Source organism: Gadus chalcogrammus, chromosome 9, assembly GCF_026213295.1.
Source record: "Gadus chalcogrammus isolate NIFS_2021 chromosome 9, NIFS_Gcha_1.0, whole genome shotgun sequence".
Classification (NCBI taxonomy): Eukaryota; Metazoa; Chordata; class Actinopteri; order Gadiformes; family Gadidae; genus Gadus; species Gadus chalcogrammus.
Window position 1 is genome coordinate 1596789 of NC_079420.1, and position 10000 is coordinate 1606788.

The window sequence follows — 10000 nt, forward strand, 5'->3', positions numbered from 1 at the left end:
CACCAATTACATTTGAAAGTCTTTTGAATGGTTTAGAAGGATTTTAAAACACTTTACTTTACATCGTCAGCTCATTCAACGGTTTAGAAGGTTTTGAACTTTACTTTCCATTTTCAAGCATTTTAAGTGGTTTACAATGATTTGAAACCGCTTTTTTTAGTGGCATTATCTCTCTCTGTCTATATCTCTTTGTCTCTATCTTTATATATATTCATATCTATATATATATTGCTCATGCACCTACCTACACACACATTCACGTACAAAATCTACAGTGAGAACCGCATAAGAGGAAGAGTATCTTGTGCGCTGTACTCATACTTCCGTCTTTTAAGAACTAGGACACATTGTTCCTGCTAGTTGATGAATAGGAGATATTAGAAAGCACGGTTAGACAAAAACAGATCTTTCTCTTTCATTCTTTCACTCCCTTTATCTTTATCTTTCGGTTAAACTTAATATATACACACACACATACACACGCACACACAAAGATGCTTGACTTTAGCGGGCCGCGCTGTGGGCCTGTGTTCCGCCCCTGTGGCGTGCGGTTGGACGTCCTGCTTGCTCAGCATATTCACACACGCAAACACAACAGACAGACGGACGGGCGGACATTCGGATGCTTCCGCCCGCCCCATTCTTCCCATTGTGTGGCCGTTGTTTGTTCTGCAATGGACTTACACTTCTGTCACGTTTTGTACGCTCTGTAGATACACTTCTCGGACACTTCACTCCGTGCCGCACTCCGTTACAATCGGCCGTGATGGGTTGGTCGCCGTGGTGATGGTACTTCAGTGTACGTGCACTGGCATCAAGCATTACGGCCATATTGTGCACTCTAGGGTTCCACATGTTGGGTACACATACACACACATACATTGTGTTTACACACACACGCGCACACACACACATACACACACAGATCGTCCCATGTAAAGGTTGAAGTCTTTATGTGGCTGTGTTGCAATAGTCCATTTGGGACAGTGCTGCTTCCAGCGTGTTCTTATGTGACGAGCTCTCCCGGTTCCCCTCCGCGGAGGCCATCTGCTGGGCTTCCTCTTGGCAGCCATTAGGCTAAGTGAAACGTCTGCGTGAGCTCAGTAAATCTGCGTGATTTGACCAGTAGGTACAGCCCTGGCAACAGCTTCTTACTCTATTGAAATTATATCTACCCGCTCTCCGTGTGCAAACAAATGTGCTCAGACAGCAGGCTTTTCCGTTCATTGAGCTCTTGTTCACACATTGCAGAGATGCTACATAGTATGTGTGTCATGGCTAGTCAGGCGTTACCACACACAATCCATTGTGTTATTTACTTTATAGCAATAGTGACAGTAATGATGTGCAGTTAAATAGGCGAGGCGACTCTTTCAAATTGGTCATGAGATTGAGAAGGTAGAGAGCCACCTAATGATTATGTGGGACTCTGTGACCCTGTGCTTTAGCTACTATGCTTGAGTAAGGAATTTACAAGTACCAGTACTAGTACAGTACTCGTTAAAAGGTACTTTCCTGCACTGCAAATACCCTCCCCCTTATATATACAGTATATATATGATGGTTAAAGTATGACTAACATGAGCATATAAGGTGGACTGTCAGTGGATTAGAAGAGAAACACATGACAGCTCCAGTAGAACTTACCACAGCTGTTTGATAGTGAGAGCAAAAACAGGTGCAGCTTGTTCCGTTTTATTATTCGTTCGTAGGCGCGCCAGTCCCCATAGTTAGCCACTCGAGACTCACCTGTGTGGGCCTCTATTGCACCTCTGTGATAAGATGGTGACTCAATTGCCAGGAAGTTTTCTTAACAGGTTGTTAATGTCGGTAATATAGCGGGGAAGGGTTGTTTTAATTTAGGGGCATGAGACATCCTCAATAGATAACCTTGAAGGTGTAGGATATCCCATGAGAGTTTACAGGAGGCTACCTGCATGCATGGTTAGGCTGTCACACTTCGTGATGCACTTTCACAAAATAGGAACCTAACAAGCAAGCTTCCTTAATAGGCATCAAGGTTAACAACAATTGACAGTGTACAATAGCATAAGCTCATAGCAGAATGGGGAGAAACAAATCTAACTTGGACAGGATCCTGAGAAGCAAGAGTGTGTTGCTGCACTGAACCACTTGAGTTGAGTGACCTTTTTTGAGGTCACCCAGCAAAGCCAGTTAGTGTGTGTGTGTGTGTGTGTGTGTGTGTGTGTGTGTGTGTGTGTGTGTGTGTGTGTGTGTGTGTGTGTGTGTGTGTGTGTGTGTGTGTGTGTGTGTGTGTGTGTGTGTGTGTGTGTGTGTATTCGTGCGTGCTTGTGTGCGTGCGTGCTTGCATCTGTGTTAGTGCGAAACTGCACGTACGTGTATGCATGTGTGTGCGTTTGTCTCTTAATTGCATGTGTGTGTGTGCGTGCCTGTGTGTGTGAGTGTGTGTGTGTGTGTGTGTGTGTGTGTAAGTGGGGGTTTGGAGAGGGACACTATGGAGTGAGTCATCTCTAACAGATTGAATGAGCTCAGCCCTCCTTGCTGCAACGTTGCCAGTGAGAGACGGAGAGAGGGGAGAGAGAGGAGCCATAGCACACACTGAATCAGAATCCACCACAACTCACCACAGAGCAGTGACTGTGCTGTTGTCACTGCCCAGTTGTATTCAGCGTCAATGGTGTCAGTGTGTGGACTCTGACCCACACACACACGCCCGCATGGAAGAAGCCTGCAGACACCTACAAACCAGCAAGTACACTCATCAACTGATTACCTGCTTAGACACAACCACACACACACACACACACACACACACACAAACACACACACAGATATATAAGCAAACATACAAACAATGGTTTGCAGCAAGACACCTACATATCAACTTGTACACACAAACACATAGAGACACACACACAAAACCACAAAACAGGCACAGAGCCAAAACACAGGCAAGCTCTCATAAACGTACACTCATGATCCAGAGTGACCTCCCCGCCTCTCCTCTCTCCAAACACATGCGTGTGTCAACAGCTCTGGGTCATCACGGTGTCACGGTGTCACGGTGCTACGGCGCCGCTGCAGTGGTCGACCTTGGTTCTGCTCCAGCAGCCAGTCGAGGACTTCCTTGGAATGCAACGGTTCAATGGAATGTAGCGGCTCAAACCTGAGCAAACACAAACTAGTGGTGGAAAGAATGCATCCACCCCTGTCTTAAGGATAGGAGTAGCTTTTAGCCACCTAAAAGGGTGTACTGAGATTGTTTAAAAAAAAAAAGATTAGGAACGGGGAACAATGTTAGTATTGGCCGAACCTTTGACAGCGGTTCAAGGTGAAGGAAGTGTTGAAGTTAATATTGCACCATAAGGCTTCTAATGACAAACTTGAAACGTGCATATTAGGTTCAACAATGACCTGCACACTAACCATGCATGGTGGACCTTTGGGAACATACAAGAGCTATGGTAACATGAGTAGTGCTGCTGTTGCAAAGCTTCTCACCCAGTTTTAGGTCTAGATCTTAAGAATGTGTGTGCATGCGTGCGTGTGTGTGTGTGTGTGTGTGTGTGTGTGTGTGTGTGTGTGTGTGTGTGTGTGTGTGTGTGTGTGTGTGTGTGTGTGTGTGTGTGTGTGTGTGTGTGTGTGTGTGTGTGTGTGTGTGTCGTTTGTACAGGGCGGGGGATTGTTTATGCATACTTTAATTACACTAAATGATTTAAAATCTGTTTCTAATCATGTGTGCCAGGAATCCAAATCCTTAACCAATTACCATTCGGCCAGGTTTCATTTTCAAACCCGACTTTGGGGAAGAAATTGTCTTCCGAAAAACATTTGTGTCTACTTCCTGTAATCATGTAGCGCCAATGGGCACATTATGCAAAGAGAGGAGGTAACACAATTATGTTGTTAATTCTATGTCAGGAAACACACATCGCATGACTGCATCGGAGTCAACAAGCACATCAATGAGCTAGAAGTTAGCTGTTTCAGGGCCCCACCCTCCCTGATGGGAACACTGTGCGGTCGCCGTGGTGATCAACTGTCACTTCCTGTTTGAAGCCGAGGTCCCCAGAGGTCTGACAGTAAAGGAGGGAATCAAGGGGCCTTTAGAACCCAAGACACACACATGTACGCAACACACACACACACACACACACACATGTTAAACACATGTTAAACACATGTGCACAGTATATGTTACACACAACTCTCTCATTTATGGGAAACCGTGGTATGACAACAGTAACACCTACATACCCTGCCCCTGTTGGACATTCACAACCGTTGACCAAGCCTCCTATCGGTCCTGTGATAGGGCACCAGAGGGTCTCCAAGCCACCTATCGGTCCTGTGATAGGGCACCAGAGGGTCTCCCAGCCTCCTATCGGTCCTGTGATAGGGCACCAGAGGGTCTCCCAGCCTCCTATCGGTCCTGTGATAGGGCACCAGAGGGTCTCTCCAGCCTCCTATCGGTCCTGTGATAGGGCACCAGAGGGTCTCTCCAGCCTCCTATCGGTCCTGTGATAGGGCACCAGAGGGTCTCTCCAGCCTCCTATCCGTCCTGTGATAGGGCACCAGAGGGTCTCCCAGCCTCCTATCCGTCCTGTGATAGGGCACCAGAGGGTCTCTTGTGATGGGAGATGCAGGTATAGCGTTCTGTCTCTTGTGAAAGGAGACAACAGAAATGGCAACATGTCCCCCAAACAACCTCGAGCCTATCACCAACCTGTATGTGGTGGTACGGGAACAGTGGTACCTTGGAACATGCTCCTGTTCTTCAGGGATGGTCTACCCAGGTGCAGCACATGGTTGGCGCTTCGGCAGGGATGAGGGATTGTGGAGGTGTGGGCGGGGCCTGCTTAGAAGATGTGTGAGTTAAAAACAGTTTTTTCTAGCAGAAAATACTGGTTTCCTGCTTTCATTCTTGCTAGTATTAAGCTATTATTAACATGTCATGGTTAGATCCCTGTGTCTTTTTTTATACTTTACCTTTATTTAACCAGGCAGATCATTAAGAACAAGTTCTTATTGACCGTGACGGCCTGACAAAAAACACAAGCTTCTTGGGGGGGAAGGGAGAAGGGGAAGTGAGAAAGGATGGGTTAGAGAGGCACCAGCACACGAACACAGCCGTACAGACGTACCACAAGGCAGCAACAGGGACCTGCAGGATAACATACAGCTCCTCAGCCATACAACAAGCACGAGCAAAGGGGTCTAAGTCTAAGTAAGTGATGCTTTTAGAAACTATTAGAACATGAATGTTGAATTGTAGCAGGAAATATTGAACATTGAATGAATTTAACATTCAATTGAACAAGAATTTCTTTGGTTTCAAAGGAATTTCCTAGAAAAATTACCGTTTAGAGAAAGCGTGAGCTGGTTGTAGCTTTAGACCGAAATTGAAGCCTCAGTTTCAACTTGACTCTCGGCAGGAAGCTGTAGACGGAAACACAGATTCTCTATCTGTGAAACTTCTATCTTGTAACCGTCAGGAAACGGTCTTCTTGTGGTAATGGCTTGGGGTTATTTCAACATACAGTGTGCAAAATAGAAAGTCGAAAAGACATTTGTTCCGTATTGCGCTATTTGAGCCACAGTTAAGTGTTTTTCCCACACTCTCATATAAATAGAGAGAGGAGAAACTAAGAGAGGGAGAGAAAGTAAGGGAGAAAGAGGAAGACCAATTTGCAAATCAATTAAACCACACTGACTGAAACACACTCATACACTCACACTCACACACACACACACATACATACACACACACACACACAAGCACACGTACGTACGCGCACGCACGCACACAGAGCCAAGCAGCGCATCTGTTTCCTGCACGCAGTGATGATGAGTGTGGGGTTCTCTGGGGGAAGGGTGGTCCCTGTCTTCTGTGACCCCCCTCACACATGACTCATCCTATTGTTTCAATCCTGCACTCTGACCCCGCCTCGACACCCCACCCTAAATCATGAGAAACGACCCAGGAATGTCTTACTGCTGGGACCCGCCCTCATAGCCTCCTTATTCGACGTCATCGAGAACTACTTCTGGCCTGGCTGTTGGTTTCCGTGTCACTTCCTGTCACCCAGCTGTGTCAAAGTGTGTGCCGGAACACAGCTTGTCAAAGCCACGGGGGCAGGGGGTTTGGAGCCAGATCATGACCACGGTCGTGGTAACGACCGTGGTTCCAATAATAATATCTCATGTTCCCATATGAGTGCATGAGAAGTCTATAATATCACTACTAGGGACCAGGAATGGTGTATTAGCCTTGTATATCACTTATAAAGACCAGGAATAGCCTAGTACATTACTACTAGAGACCATGTATATAAGTCTAGTATATACCTATACTAGAAACAAGGAATGGTGTATAAGCCTAGTATATCACTCTTAAAGACCAGATATATAAGCCTAGTGTATCACTACCAGAGACCAGGATGCTGTAAGCCTAGACATGGTGTAAGCCTGGTATATCACAACTAGATAGGTCTTCTTTCCCCAGAGCTTATTTAACATAAGGGGTTGGCAGATCAGCGGATGAAAAGACCTTCCATTAGTAAGAAGATTAGTCCTCCATCATAGTGGATGCTATGTGCTCAGTCCTCTATTACAAACAGCTGCACTGCACAAACAAGCCTGTTCTAAGATAAGATATCAGTCCGATACAAAGATGACATCCTTTTAAAAAATCTTGTTTAATATTGTTTGGGAGTTTTTTGGTGATTTCAGTGTTTGTGTGTGCGTGCGTGCGCGCGTGTGTGTGCATGAGTATGTTAAAGAGAGCGAGAGAGAGAACGGTAGAAAGACAGTCGGGCAAACTAACAGATTATTTATATATCTTGTGTTCTTCGAAAGTTGCAGGGTTGTATAAAGCGTTATTGGCTGGCAGGGACTGTTTACAGGAAAACCCTTCCCAGTCTTTGCGCTCTATGCTAACCCCACCCCTAAGCGCGAGGGGTCTCCCCGTCTACTCATGAAAGATATGAAGACGGGGAGGGGCCCATCCGGTGACGTCAGTTGAGCCCGCCCACTTAGCATTAATTTACATTACTAGGGGTCCTGAGAGTGTGCTTTGGCTATTGAACTGTTTCCAAGAGCCAGAAAAGCAAAGTCGAAGACACACCTTAACCTAAAGAAGTGATCGAGTGATGCGCTGATGTGTCCTAAACCTCCTTGTCATTTTAAACATTCAAGAACTTGAGTTGGGGAAGTCTCGTCAGGGTCGACTTTGAGGTAGGTGTGTGTGGGTCTGGTCTGCTGTGTTTTCGCATGATTGTTTCAGGATCTCACTAACAAAGCAGCGCGCTTTACTGTAATAGCTTTTAGCCCATCTGGGCCGCGTGTAGTACATTATGTCAAAATCTGACGGGCATGGCAAGGTCCCGCGTTCATAGAAGACAGAAAGCGGACAAAGAAGAGAACCAATGAGATTGCAAAAAATAAACTCTTGGTTCATTGTTTCCTTTTGTTCTCGAGTGCGATCCTCGCCAACGGGACAGTAGGCTGAGATGATTGTACTACAGATTGTTCGCACCGTGGTGCCATGCGTTGTTGACCTAATATCAGCACATATTTTCACCGAAGACCTCACTGTTGTTGGACCATGATAAGATATATTTTTCTCTCTCAGATAAACACGTTTAAAAACTGTGGTTACATTTGCGCCCCATATGGATCACCAAAGATGTGTGTAACATGATGACAGGCATGTTATTTTGGAAACATAACCGATTAAAGGCCTATGCATTTTAAAAAAAAGCTTATAACAGCCAACTCTGTGACATACATATTTATTACGTGTGTTTGTGTGTCTTTCGTTGGTTCTGATAAGTGACAACTTGACAGAGTGTACACAATATATCGTTCCTGCCCCGAACCTAACGTTCAATGTGTGACTCGTAGGTTGGTCTTCAGGTTATTGTTGAACCTAAAGCTTGTTTCTCAGCTTTGTCAATAGAAGCCTTTATGGCGCAATATTTAAAACGACTTGCTTCACTCAGAACAGACATTCTTTGTCAATGGTTCTGCAGAGCAAGTTTATACAAATCTTGCCCGTTGATTCAGTATAGTAATTTTTTATGTTTTTATTAAGTAAAGTACATTTTTAACTCTGCAGATTCTTTTAATCCAGTCTGATGTGGATTTAGATTACAGATAACATGAATGAGTTAGCAGCCTATTGAAAGAGAGAGAGTGTGTGTGTGTGTGTGTGTGTGTGTGTGTGTGTGTGTGTGTGTGTGTGTGTGTGTGTGTGTGTGTGTGTGTGTGTGTGTGTGTGTGTGTGTGTGTGTGTGTGTGTGTGTCACGCAAACTTTAGCTTTACTCTAGTATTGTGTGGGTGTGGGTGTTTTGGGAAAGGGGACGTGCCCTGCACATGTGCTATTCATTTCGAGCAGCGTTGGCTAAACGATTTACATCTGTTTTCTGATCTTTGAACTCCTCCCCCTTCTGGTACTTCCAACTTTACTGTCTCCGTTTCACTGAAGGGACACATTCTGTCACCGTAAGAGGACATTTGGGATTGTACGGCCGAGCAATCTGCCATGTTTTAAGTTTAAACTATAGATACAACAGAAACTAAACGTGAAACATTCCTGTCTCTGTCTCTGTCTCTGTCTCTCTCTCTCTCTCTCTCTCTCTCTCTCATCTCTCTCTCTCTCTCTCTCTCCTCTCTCTCCTCTCTCTCTCTCTCTCTCTCTCTCTCTCTCTCTCTCTCTCTCTCTCTCTCTCTCTCTCTCTCTCTCTCTCTCTCTCTCTCTCTCTCTCTGTGTCTCTCTCTCTCTCTCTCTCTGTGTCTCTCTCTCTCTCTGTGTGTCTCTCTGTCTGTGTGTGTGTGTTGTCTCTCTCTCTCTCTCTCTCTCTCTCTCTCTCTCTCAGAGAGTGGTTTAAACCAGGGTTCTTACTCAGCAAAATACCCCACACTAAGCCAGACCCACATGGTGTGTTTGTGTCCATTACCCCACTTTATACAGAGCCAATCTCTTTATCTTTTGTGCAGGTTAAGTGGCGGTATACATCTAAATAGGACAACCTAGTTTTGTATTAACGTACACAATACAAAGTTCACAACGGCAGTCTAGCTGGACCAACTGCAGATGTTTATGAGTCAGTAAAACAGCTTGCTGGGGATTGTATTGGTAGTCACACAGAAGCTCTCTCAGAAAATACCAGGCCAATCGCTGGGTTTACATTAAACAAATCCTGTCTGTCAAATACGTCAGCAGAGAACAGAAGCTTTAGCATTGACTCACGTCAGAGGATTATTTTGATACATGTGTGATGTGTGTTTATATTGCACTTGCCATTTAAATGTAGTTAAATGAGGAGCGATTGGGCCGAAAATGATTTCTACTAAATGTATAAAGAAACAAAGAGTGAGATTGTTCCGTCACCGCACTATACATCTCTCTGAACAGTTCCATTGATTTTCTTGCTCTTATTCAAGAACTTCAATCACAATAAAGTGCCATTACTGGGCTGGCAGCAGCATGGGGTAGGCAGGGAGAGACACGTGCACATGCATGCGCACGCACACACACGTACACACACACACATCTCTCCCTCTTCTCAGGGCTCGTTAGCTGGAAGTAGAGTGGGATGGCGGGGTCTGAGCCGTAGGAATCGGATTAAGCACTGCGAGTCTGAATCAAGACATATGATATAGTCTCTATACTGAGTGGCTGGCAACACACACAACCGCGTCCCTCCTGTCCCTTCTCTGCTCTCAGCTGGAGTTCCATAATGCGTAGTTATAATGACTACCCACACACACATTCATACGGCCATGGAACCCTATCATTTTGAACCGTCCCCTTTTAGGGGGTATTCTTAGAAATGTGTGAGTATGAGTGAGCATGTGCATGAATAATTCTGTCTGGGAGTTTTGGACTGATTTGCAAAAACACTGAAGACTTTGAGCCCCGTCTGTGTGTCTGTCTGTGTGTGCGCGGCTGTCCGTCCCTAACAGCAGGGTCGCTGGTTGCTAGCAGTAACAGTTGTTGGGGTTTGGAGCAGT

General features: G+C 45.4%; 1 protein-coding gene across 2 annotated transcripts in view; it reads left to right on the forward strand.

Annotated features, from left to right (window-relative positions):
* Positions 1-5098: 5098 nt before the first annotated feature.
* Positions 5099-10000, forward strand: part of fam107b (family with sequence similarity 107 member B) — a 17729-nt gene continuing 12827 nt past the window's right edge. Inside the window, exon 1 of one of the 2 annotated variants that reach the window (XM_056598314.1) lies at positions 5099-5209. The gene's annotated coding sequence lies outside the window, so the exon portion shown is untranslated. Of the gene's footprint in view, positions 5210-6258; positions 7219-10000 lie in introns of those variants that run through there. The other variant, XM_056598313.1, reaches the window with a different exon arrangement.